The sequence below is a fragment of the Lytechinus variegatus genome, chromosome 9 (assembly GCF_018143015.1).
Source record: "Lytechinus variegatus isolate NC3 chromosome 9, Lvar_3.0, whole genome shotgun sequence".
In the NCBI taxonomy this organism is placed as follows: domain Eukaryota; kingdom Metazoa; phylum Echinodermata; class Echinoidea; order Temnopleuroida; family Toxopneustidae; genus Lytechinus; species Lytechinus variegatus.
The window spans coordinates 28,357,283-28,370,860 of NC_054748.1; the positions used below are offsets into that span (position 1 = coordinate 28,357,283).

Genomic DNA, 13,578 nt, shown 5'->3' on the forward strand with positions numbered 1-13,578 from the left:
CATAAAATACCGTATAATTTAAACAATAAACACACAAAAAATAGTGAATGAATGACATCATTAATTGCATCAAGACTTGTGCATGTCACTGTTTAGTGAAAAGTAAGCAAACATTTCAATGTCATAACTTTCTTATTTTACTGATTTTTATGAAACTTTCAGCTTTATGCTAGTTTGATTTTTCTCTGTTTATTCAATTCAACATTTTTCAGGGGTGGACTTGACCTTTCTTCTTATTCATCTAGCGATCAATATACAAATTTAAATTTATATAAAAAAAAACAGCAACTGGAAATCGACTCACTGTTGCGACGCTAATGACGATCCCGATGAAGCAGGGGCGGAAATCTCTCCAAAAAGGTAGGGGGACGAGGGGCTGGAAAATGTGACAAGCAAAAAATAAAAAAATAAAATAAATAAGGTTAATATCCCAAAATACATGTTTTATTTAGATTTTGAATGATGCATTTCTTACCATCACAAAGGACCGAAAGTAGTAGAGGGACTATTGATATTGTGTCCCCCTACTATTTTGAGTAGGGAGGACACGCCCCCCTGTCCTCCTGGGATTTCCGCCCATGTGATGGAGAGGCTCTTATAATAATAATATGCAGCATTTATATAGCGCCTTATACAAATGTTTACAAGCGCTGCATACTATTACCCCGGCTTTAGCACGGTTATAAACCCTGATCGGGCGCATCGAGCGTTCAAGGAATTTCTTCCTACCGGGTACCCATTTACTACACCTGGGTCGAGAGTGGCAAATGTAGATAAACGCCTTGCCAAAGGACGCTAGTGCTGCGGTGGGATTTGAACCCCCGCCGGACCTTGTGGTTCACATTCCGTAGACTTATCCACTGAGCCACAACACGTCTACATATAATGTTTGAGATTGAAGCAACAGTGAATCGATTTCCATTTCTTTCTCTTTTTCATTTATATTCGTACACTGTAAAAAAAAAAATTGATAAGATTTTTACCACCACGAGGTAAATTATGTGTCCACCCAATTTTGACAGTATTTTACCCGATGTGGGAAGCATATTGTCCAGTAAGGTTAAAAAAGATAAGCAGCAATTACTTTAGACATGTTAGAATGGGCAAATTATTATCATAGTGGTTAAATAAAAATGCCCCAAAACAATGCCCAATGTTGGTTGGTTGGACCCGTTATTACCCTCATGGAGCACTTTTACCCAATAGTTGTTTGAAGTGTATACTTAACTAAGAATACAGTCATACCAAAGCGACCATAGATTTCACGTTATTACCAATGACATGGCTTCGTAGGTGTGACTGCATCAATCTGGAATCATTTTAAAGAACTGATACCAAAACGGTCCGACCGGATATATTACTGCAGCACTACGCGGAGAGAAGGGGCAACTGCTTATCCATGTTTTCTTTTTTTCAGATTATGCCCCCTCCCGCTCTAAAAATAAAAATGAAAAGAGCCCCCGAAAAATAAGATGGTAAAAATTATGTTTTTAAAAATAAATGAATAGATAAATAAATAAGTCAAAATATTCGAAAATGAGGATCTTAAAATGGAACAAAGATTCATAAATCCTAATTCCCCGGCGAACCCATTGTTTAATATTAAAGTTGATAGGAAGGGAGTGTAGAAATTGAGAAAAGGGAAAATTTAAAGAAAAAAGAGGGAACAGAGAAACTGAAAAAATACTATGGATGGAGATGTGGAAGGGGCGAGGCGGTGGAGAGATTGCAGCCGCCCCGCCCCCTTCGCCATGTCCCCGACACGCACCAATGAATTCGAAATGCGTGTTCCTAGTTCAGCGACACACACACTACCAAACGAAAAAGGTGGAAATAAAAATGCGGTCATCCACGTGATGAAGCTAAAATGGATCGCATAAGCCTCGCATTAACCTATATTGATATCTGTTCTCCGAAACTGCGATTCGCTTTTCACCGATATATCACATTGGGAACCCAATGCGACAAAAGGAGGCCTGCGTCGCGGAAAATGTGCCTCTCGGCGAAAAGGGGTTTATTAGCGGTCAAAATACTCAATCAAAGCCGCGGGTACGTAGTCTCAGGAAGTAGATTACAACGTCAATAACACCTGAAATAGGCGGCGATCAGATTATGCCTGTTACAAGGACTGTGCCTTCATCCATCCTGCCTTCATTCATGCATCGATAGTCAAAACAGTGTGTTCGCCTGCAACGTCGGTCGAAATCGTTAATGGCTTCCATCTCTGAAAAGTACTTAACGACGATAAACTGGTTGTTGATTATATATTTATTAAGATATACGTTAAAAGCAACATGCAAGAAGCTTTTTTATAAGTCGGTGAATTCTTATTTAGTCTTCTTTAGTTTATGACGGAACAAAGAGTGGATTATATGCATGGATGTAAATGGTGGCATTACGAAGTATACGCGGTCTGTAGACAGTAGAGATTCCTTAATTTAAAGTCACCCGATTTAAAAGCCATGATGTAATGACGTAGATCTGATGGTGATGATGATGATGATGGTGATGATGATGATGATGATGATGGTGATGATGATGATGATGTTGGTGACAATGATGATGGTGATGATGGGGGTGGTGTTGATGGTGGTGACGATGATGATGGTGACGACGATGATGTGACGATGATGATGATCGAGCTAGTATGGGGCGCCAAGTGTAAAGACACGTATTTAACAAATAAGAATTGCAGGGTGTGTTTGTCACAAAATCATTGTTTTTGTAACAGAAAATTTGGCGCAACACTTGGTGCCTCATAAGCTGGCTCCCCCTTCTCCACAGCGTGTAAGCGTTTTCATTTTGGATGGATTTGTAAGTCATCGCAAACTGTTGACCTGGAGCAATATATCAGATTTAAACGAAGCCTAATTATAATCGTCTGCTATTCATAAACTTGCTCACATCGTTTTATCTCAAAATCGATTTTCCATCTCTGAACAATTTGATACATAATATTGGGGTGGAGAAATGCCCCCTTGCAGCATGGATAACATTACACGAATAATGACAAACAGATGCCTTAGATATTTATTTAAGGAATGGAGGGGTCCTTTTTTAAAAAAATCCAATCAATTTGAAAAGATATATACGCTTCCATTTCATTTATTAGCCAATCTCGAACCGGACCGGAGATCGAGGCCCTCAATTGGCAATTGCAATTTAGAAAACTCATTTTCTCGGTAAAAGATGAGAATTAATAAAACTGAATGAACCTTGGCGCAGACTTCCTCAAGATCCCTGTGAGTTTGCATGTTTGAAATGAGTCTGAGTGATAAGATCCGTCAAATTCCGGATTACCCCTTGGCTACGTTCCCACGTCATACTTCTGATGCTATTCCCCTCATCCATTTCACGAGGCCTATTAACTGGGGACCTTTCACATCCACGGCTAACAGGAAATGGAAGTGTATTGATGTTTTGACATACTTCTACTGAATGACATGAATGTGATATCGAGGAATTTGAATCAGCGGGGAGGGAAGGGAAAACTTAAGACATGACATCAAACACATGACTTTTGCCCGGGGGGGGGGGGGCACTTCCATTCACGAGTGGATACCATGCGCGACCATGGGGTCTCGAAAAGCACCATAAACACGTAATTTCCATATTCTGAAAATGCACCCCTTAACAAGTATTGGCGTGTGAAACCCTACCCTTAACAATTATTGGAAACAAAACGATACTCTTGGCAAATATTCCCTGATTTGAACCCCTAAACAAGTACAGGAATATTTTATTGTTACGGGTCCTTCGGTCGTCGGCTTTACCTTATTTGGTTTAGTACGACCCCAGCTTCTACACCTCGCGCAAATCAGAATCTAAACACGAAGTGTTGGGGCAAAAAGGACTCCTTTATAAAACATTTTAATTTTGTTTTATCATCCCCGCAAATTCGACCCTAAGCACGTAATTTTCCTAGCGAAATAAATACCCTTTTTTCATTATTTTTGTGTTTTTGACACCCTTATCACGTTACGTACGTAACGTGCCCTATCGTGAAAAAGACATCATTTTTAAGTGTTTTTTGGGTCGCGCATGGTATCCACTCGTCAATGTAAGTGCCCCCCCCCCCGGGGACATCTTTAGCCAAATATTTTGACACCTTTAGCCTATATACTTAGCCTATAAGTTGGTTGCCATTCAAAATCCTACACAAAATCGAGAAGAGCTATTAATATGATTATGAGCAACTGTGAACATGGTGAAGTTGATGAACCAATTTTTTGGAGAGTGGGCGGTGGGTTAAAAAAACGAGAAGTAAACAAAGGAGATATTCATTCCAAATTAAGGTGAGTTCAATCAGATTAGCATACCAACATGATTTCCAGGGGGTTCTGCCTATATATAGCATACGCAGAACACCTACACTGCAAAAACTCCGGTGTTGATTTAACACCAGCCCGGAATCTATATGTCCACACCAGAGAAGTGTTAAACAACACCGGTTTTAGTAATAGTGTAACACCAAATAGGTGTTTATACAACACCAATTAGTATTAAAACAGCATCGGTTTGATTCCAAACTGGTTTCGTTTCAATACTTCTTTTAAATACTTTTCAATACTTTTATCTTTATTTGATTTTGAGAAAGGAATTCTTAGCTCTCATCGAGATCATCAACCTGTTCCAACGAACATTTTTCAACCCATGTATTGTTGTTTATTATCATCAACTTCGTCTTCACGGACATTTCAACTCGTTACAGTGACTCTAATCATCCATCGCGTTTCATAATCAATTTCGTCATCACCAGCATTGTGCACTTTCATCTAAAGAACTCCTTGCCAGCCAAATCGGATTATTTGGACCATCGTTATTTTGGATTTTAAATCAGAACTGTTTCTTCAAAATATGTAAGATAATTTGCTATTTTTTAATTACTTTTGGCTGAAATAAAACGATAATCAAATTTAGAATTTATCTAACTTGTTATTTGTCGCATTATTACTTTAATATCGTTACAGGGATGCTTCAGCAACCCCGGCGTCCCAGTTTCCCAGGACCATGCCTGGTGCCTCCTCAGATTCGCCTCTAACCCTAATTCCCTTTTGAGAAAATTTCAGACGACATGGCTCTGTTGTAGAAAGAGTTACGTTTGAATACAACTAAACGACATCAATCACAAGTCAATAATACGATATTTTCATTGGCTGAAAGTCAAGTTTGTAGGGTTGGTTTTCATTGCAACTCTTTGTGAAAAGGGCCCCAGAAGACATTCCTATTCAGCATGCAGAGACCAGGGAACCGTTACATATGATTTGCTGATTAATCGCTTATTTGAAAGATCAATTCTGATTGGTTCTTAGTCAGTTTATTGAGCGAAATGTGCATGCAACGATGATTCTGATAGGCCAATTCATTTAGCGATTCATCGCTAGTCTTTGTGTTATGGGCCCCCGGATGCTCTTACCACCGTTATGAATAGTTGATTCTACTGTCACTTTTATCACACTTCGCTTTCATATAATACTGTTCAGAATACATAAAGGGCTATGCTGTCGACGAAGGATACAGTATTGTTGAATGATTTACGGTGTGGATCTGTAGCGGGTTTTAATAATGAATGATCATGGAATGAATTATTCAATAGGCAGTTATTATCTCACTCCTCTCTTTACGTATTCTTAGAAATAGTACTTTCCGTCTATTTTCAGTCTATCTTTGAGAAATAAACGAGCGGTTTCATTCTTTTTCTCGCATGTTTTGTTGATAAGTGTACTAATGGGTTTCTTAATTGAAACTAAAAATTTTTTTCTCTCTCTTTCATTCCGTGTTAACATTCGTGCTATGTTCGAGCAAAATGGAATCGAGCAAAACCTACACTGAACTATCAAAACTATATAAGAATGATAAAAAAAACTATAAATAAATAATAATAATATAATATAGCGTATTCATATTGCGGACATATCCACCTTGTTAGGTGCTCAAGGCGCTCCTATATTACCCGGCTAAGCTATATAGGCGTTCATAGCACACACAGTTTCTTAAGGAATTACCTCCTACCGGTACCCATTTACCTCACCTGGGTTGAGTGCAGCACATTGTGGATCAATTTCTTGCTGAATGAAATTACGCCATGGCTGGGATATGATATGATAATGATAAAAAAATGATATTTTTAAACTGAAAAAATGCACGTCCGTTTAAAAGGTGGTCCCACTCCCACATGTTGTGTCCTGTGCCATCTACACCAGAAAAAGCACGCAATTTTGAAATAAATATGATTTCAAGCAAGTTTGGAGTATTTTCAATAAACTATGTTTTAATATACATGTACTATACTGAAGTATAACATACACTTTTGAATTGCTATTATCCTACCATTTCCTATCAAAATTAGATTGCTATAGGCCTACAGGAACTCGAACTTAGCCTTAAATACTTATCCAGTATGACCCACATTTTTTCGAAGGAACGAATCGTATGATGTGTTCCTGGAGGCACATAATATGCACATTAATTACACAACATGTTTCGCTGAAGATGGGCCGTTACTAAAATGCGAAGATTGCCGTAATATATCCGCGCATCATTTGGGGTTCTCTTCTCAGGTACATACATTACCATGGCAACGGTCTGCAATAATGGCAGGTTTCCGTTATCAATGAGACTTTCTTGAATTATTGACGTCCCTCCATCCCACATCCGTTTGCGGGAGAAGACATTTAGCGACCCGTAATGCGACAACATCTCCGGAAATGTCACATCTCCTTGTACCGAATTTCCTTTTCCTTTGAACCACCTGAACCATTAAGGCTAAAACCCGTTAACGGACACCTGGGTCCCGTAACACAACGGTTAGCGATTAATCGTAAGCTTGATTTTTACGATTGATTTTACATTGTAGTCAATGCAATCTATCGTAGAAAAACGTTCTACGATCATTGCTAAGTTCTGTGTTACGGGCCCCAGGGCATGCACTGTCTCATAAAGAGTTTCGATTGATCGATTCACACTCATCTTTTTGCAACTTTTGCTCGTTCTCCGGAAGACGACAAGAACACACTTGTCGAAAAATCGAGTTTGGGTGGTTTTCAGGATTAACAATGTCCACGATATGGACCCCTTGGTAGACGAGCTGCACCATGATTAATGCTGCTGAGGAGGGCAATCCTTCCGTTTTCTTTTGACAATTTCACATGTATTATTAATATTGTTAACAGAAATTCAATTTATTTCAAATACACGGTGTACCGTGAAACCCCTACACTCTTCTTCTTCGCCGTGTAGACCTCCGGAGAATGGATTATAATTCTTCATAATATTTTATACAAAATATTCAAAATGTCCCTTTGGGAAAAAACGAAGAAAAAAAAAGAGGAACAATCAAACGTACAAACTTACAGATTTGTAAAGATAATGATGCATGCATTGTGGAGGAAACCCTTCTGAAAGATGTGTGCATTATTATTATTATTATTATATATTATATATGTAATGGCCTTGTTGGCTTTCCATAGTTGTGACTGATTGGATCAACCGCTACTCTTTGTATTACACGGGACCCAGTGCCGTGTAACATGAACCTCAAGCAATTCATATTTATACGATTTATCATACACACTAATCATTGCAATCAATCCTATAAATCGATTAAAACACCGGTGTGTTGGCTCAGTTGGTAGATCGACCGTCTCACATCCGGGAGGTCGGGGGTTCAAACCCCGGCCGCGTCAGACCAAAAGACGTTAAAAGATGGGAGTTGCTGCTACCCTGTTTGGCGTTCAACGATAGCCTCGTCGATCTGGCGCTGCACATCGGCTGCCGGGCCCACCATTGGGCAAAGCAAATTTTCGGAGTATTTCATTTCATGTCTATTTCGAACAATAAATTATGGATTTTCATTTTCAAATCAACGCACGATCAATCACTAAGTTTAATGTTATGTGGACCAGAAATTTTCCCACCAATGCTAGATCACGAGGGAGGGGGGGGGGGATATCCGAACGTGATGCAATCTCATTTTCGCTCTTTGATGCGATAAAGATAACACACCGTGAAAGGCAATACCTCGAAAAAAGCTATTTCGTTACGTGTCTTCTTTCGCAATTGGAACAATTGACTCGTGGCAAGAATCTCATTAGTTCAGGCTACGGTAAATTAGATCTGTTTGTAAGATGTTTCATCTCAAAGGATGATTAGAACTTGATTAAAAAAACACGGTGATAAATGTCACAGAAATACGATGGAGGTCGTAGTAACCTGGATTTTAAATCCCTTCCTGATTGCAAGTGCCAAGGCAGAAACAAAATTTGGGTTAGGTCATATGATGAAAAATATAGAAGTTTATTATCTCAAGAAAGGCTATGTGATATAAACTACAATATTTCGACATGTCCATCTATGCACAAGTCTTCTCTTTCAAAAAGGAGGGGCACACTTCTGTTTTAATGGTATCTGTACATTGCACATTTTCATTGTGCCTCGAAGGGGGGAAGGCACATCCGACTTGCCCCCCCCCCTTCGAGGCACAATGAAAAATGCACAAGTCTTCTCTTTCAAAAAGGAGGGGCACACTTCTGTTTTTATGGTATTTTTACATTGCAAATTTTCATTGTGCCTCGAAGGTAGGGGGGGCAAGTCGGATGTGCCCCCCCCCCCTGGATTCGCCAGTGTTCAATAAAAAGAACATGCAGCCGTTTCATCATCACCATCATCATCAACAGCATCATAATTATCATCGTCAACAGCATCATCATCAACACCATCATCAACACCATCATCATCATCAACAGCATCATCAGCACCACAACCATCATTATCACCACCACCGTCACCATTATCATCATCACCATCATCATCACCATTATCATCATCACCATCATCATCACCATTATCATCATCACCATCATGATCAGCAGCAGCAGCGTCAAGATCAATTAGAACAATAGGAAGTAGAGTGCGTACGCATACGGAGCTGCATGAACGTGGTTATCGATAAAGTTCTATCCGTGCATTAGAGTTACATGTCCAGAATACATACGACTCTGCAGTAATCACGTCATTCAACGAAATGAGACGTTATCAAATTACAACATAAAATTTGAAAATACCACGAATAACCAAACAAGAGGGAAATAAATGATAATCGGGTGTCAAATCATTAGAATGATTGATCTGACAGTATTGCCATTGTAAAGAAGCGATAGAATGTCGAAGGGGAGGAAATTTGATAGGACTCCAAAAGAGGGAAAATACGATCTGTAAAATGAAGAAATAGTAGCCCAAAAATGAGACAAATCATGAGAGGGGGAGAGGGACGGTCTACAAAGATAGGGTTGTGCATGAGGGGGGGGGCATACAGAATCGGGGTGAGGTTCATGACTGTTAAACCACTGATGGTACCACAGGGAATTTGATAGGTGCCAGGATGACCTCTTTTCGAGGACTCTTTTGATCTTCATTGGGGCGGTAGACCCCCCTCCCCCCCCCCTCCAACTCCACCCTAATGTTGACCACATGCATTACAGAGTTTGATAACACAGAGTTCAGTGGCCACCTTCAATGGCAACCTGAAAAAAACCCTGTTAAAGGGTGCTTTTTGATAGACATTGACTGATTGTTCAGATATGTATTTTATGTTAATAGCTTTTGATGCTGTTCTGCAGCTCTGAAGCGCCTTGAGCATCTAATCAAGATGGAAAGTGCGCTATGCAAGTCTCATGTATTATTGTTATTTATTATCATACGTGTAGATTGACCCTCTCTCCTCCTACACCTGAACCGCCGTCCTCATGTTGACCACATGGATTGATTATCGAGAGATAAAGATCAACTCATTCCTCCCTACCACTTTCGCAACGGTCACCCGTCACTAGGTAACACACTCATTAGTACTAAGTTGTTAATGAATGACCAGCACCTAGTAACGCTACAGTCACACCAACGAAACCGATTCCAAACCGATCGGTGTTATGCCATTCGAAATAACGTAGTAGCTTTGATGGGTCTGGAGTCGGTTTTGAAGGTGGGACTGAACATGATGTTTGCAGAGACTGGCTTTAATTGGACACCTCTGTAGGTCGTTTGAACATGCATGGCCGGATCAGTAAATTGCCAATTCATCCACTCACCACATGGTTATTTAGTTCAATGCCATTTCAACATTTCGTCTAACAACCATTTGGTTCCATAACCGCTTCAATGACCACCAATCAGCACTTCGTCCAATCACCAGTTCGTCTAAGACAATTTCGTCTCATAGCCAGTTGGTCTAATATTCGTTTTATTTTCATTAATTTGGCCCAATTATCACTTAGTCTAACTAGGACCAAATGATATATCGACTAAATGGCTATTGGACCAACTGGTTATTAGACAAAATTGTGAGTGGACGAAATGGCAATTAGACCATGTGGATATTGGACGAACTGATGGCAGGCCAAATGTTAGTAGACAAGTTGGTAATTGGACGAATTGGCATTGGACCAAAAGGATAGTACCCGCAGAATATTTATTAAAAAATGTGACAAAAATAAAACACCGACGGAACGGATTCAATGATTAACATAATGTGACCAATATATCACCCTCCAGTCTTGCGTCAAGCAATGATACTTTGAGCAAATAAGTTGGAATCAGTTATTACTGGTTGGTGTTTAAAAGGCTTATGCTCATGAATGTTCGGATAGATGGATTGAATTTTAATAACTACATTGATTTAAAACCGCGAAGTTGGCCTTCAGAATAATATTGAAATCTTCAAACTATTCGCATATCCAAGTGCTTTTTTTTTCTAGCATAAACAAATATGACAAAATAGGTAGGTAAAACACTTTATTGATAACGTAATGCTGAAAATGGCGTGTATGCACCGAAAACCAATAACTGTAACGTATATTGATACAAGGCTTTTTTAGCTAGAGTACCGATGCGGAAAACAATCAATTTGCCCGTTCCCTAGAATTTGTTGTTTACGAAGAAAATATTTTTTCCCCCAACAGTGTTTTATGATTTATTCAATTTTCAAGCGAGCAGCCGAAACGCCGGCCAGAACAAATTGGATCTTACACGTCATAACTTTCTTGAAACTGTTTGCCTTCGATACGTGCAATTGCCAACGTGATAAGGTTGATGAATATTGATGAATGCTCTTGAAAGCAATATGATGTTGACCATTCTGAGTAAATTGTCCTTTATCATTGTGTTTACAGGAGTTGGTGCAAATAATAAAGATGAGATGGTGCCGAAATAAAATCCAACCAACAAGGGCAAGGGGTAAATGATTATATATCATTTTCATGTACCCATACTTGATAGGGATTTATCTCCAGGATGTTTTTATTTCTTTATGCTGGTATAGTACGTTCTGGTATAATGAATATTCTTTTGCAAGTTTCAATGTATCCCGTTTTATGAGATTACTGATTATGGCTGTATTGTCTTATATATGTAACAACTTGATTTGGGACAAAATGGAGAAAACAGAGACTTTTCTATAGGCATCCAAGGGCAGTTTTCTCTTATCACAACATACATAGTTTGCTTGCACTTACATCATACCAGCCTGTCTGTCGAAAGAAATTGTGAACCTACCCTCGAATATAACCATCCTTGCGGCAGAAAACTGAACAACGCTGTGTCCATGAGCGTTCGCTCCGACGTGAGGGGGGGAGGGCAAAGGAGAGTTACCCCCCCCCAAAAAAAAAAAAGATAATAATAATGACAATAAAATAATACCACATAACTTTTTTTATTTCAAGCAAACAGGTAGCTCTTTCGGGAGCATGGTAATTGCCTGATCATGCTACATGTAATAGTAAATAAGCTCCTGCTAATGATTTGGCCCTATAGAAATACTATCAATCATCATCATCTACGTCATCATCATCACTATCATTTTCATTAATACACAATACTTATGACGCGCTTACCCTGAATGGTCCAAAGCACTCACAATTTCAATTTACCTCACATAAGTAATACAAAAACACCTATAGACAACCACAAACAAAATGAAAGCAGTTGCCCGAAACAACACAAAAAAGGTTTTAAGGAATTCTTGAATGATTCGATTGTTGGGAATATCTTAATGCGTGAGTGAGTTTGATCCATTCCATTGAAAATGCGACAATCAGACAAATATTTTTGACCCAGGTTGATTTAAAGATATTGTTTAACTTTGTGAGCAGCCGATTTAAAAAATTCTCAAACCAAGATGAAACATGTGTACAAGTGCATGTATTAGAACTAATAAACCCTGAAAACAACCATTATTGAGAATAAAAAGCTAAAACTACAAGGCAAACCCCGATTTTGTAAATAGGCGTCTTATAGACACCTAAATAGTACACATAAGTGTATGGGATGAAATTAAGATGGTGTTTCCGGTCACTTTATATTTCAATTTTTGAAGCACTAAATAATCATTTTCGAACGCAATTTTTTCTGGGCTTCATTTTTGGAACATATCACAGACACAGGTGACAAGTGTGACCTTCTAGCTCAGATTTTTTAAAAGTCAAACCAATGTTAACCAATCACTTTAATTGGAAAAAAAATAAATACAGACCCACTTTCAGGCAACGAATGAGTATAACATACCTATAACAGACAACTCCTTTGTCATTATTTTCTTTTACATCCGTGATCAAGATATTTAAGTTAAAGTAAGAGGGAAGGTTAGGTGGTGGGTTAAGTTGTCTCCCCTGGCTCAAATTGTATCGAGAGTGTAGCATTCTTACCTTTGATTAAATATACAGGAAGCTCCACGACCAGATCATCTGAAAGATTTCACCATGCAAACTATATCTAGTCCCTGCGCTACACTTTGGCCACTTGAAGAAGTACTTCTAGACAGATGTATTGAAAGTCGGGATCATCTATCGTCCCTCGCTGCTCATTTCAAAGGCTTGAAAGTTCATGAAAGGTTTTCCAAACTTTCGAATTGGTTGTACACAGTTATATCGATATCTGCCTGGAGAGAGAGAGAGAAAGATGGAAATTAAAAAAATAATAACGTCTTTGCCATGACAAAGGATTTTCAATTTCATAATTAAACAGATGGTGTGATTTATTACTATTATTGTAAGACGTGCTGTATGCTTCTAAAAAAAACTGATATTATTGTATGGTCACAATGTTGCGCATTGCATCATGGGCAAGATCAATAGAGCTCGTTATAACAAGTTTGCAGAAACAGTATTTAGCCACTGAAATCATTCAGTTTGATTGGCTTATTATAGAAACAGAGCATCTGTTATCAAATCAAGCCATTATGAAACGGATCTCAACTGAGGCGCTTTAGGCTAGCAGTGGGCGCTCATCCCCTGTGATTTTTAAAGTAGTATGAAATAAGAAAATATTCAAAAATAAGTTAGAAACGGGAAGAGAGAATGACGTATGGAGGACTAAAGGAAGTTTTACATAGTCATGTAATTCTATGTTACTCATTTAAATCGATTCAATAAAAAATAAGTAGTCTCGGCGCCCCTTCCCCGTATGAAAAAAAAATCCCGATGCCGCCCCCTGCATCTTGAAAGTGCGATATCTTCATCTCGGTTTCTCTGGAAGGGGGGGGGGGGTGGGTACCACAATTTGCAAACAAATTGTACGGTGAGAATGCGGTTA

At 38.9% G+C, this 13,578-nt stretch overlaps 1 long non-coding RNA gene across 1 annotated transcript in view; it reads right to left on the reverse strand.

The window, feature by feature from the left end:
• Nucleotides 1-293: 293 nt before the first annotated feature.
• Nucleotides 294-13,578, reverse strand: part of LOC121421613 — a 31,146-nt gene continuing 17,861 nt past the window's right edge. Inside the window, exons 2-3 of the long non-coding RNA XR_005971010.1 lie at nt 12,693-12,925; nt 294-376 (exon numbers count right to left, since the gene is read on the reverse strand). This is a non-coding gene — a long non-coding RNA (uncharacterized LOC121421613). The remainder of the gene's footprint in view (nt 377-12,692; nt 12,926-13,578) is intronic.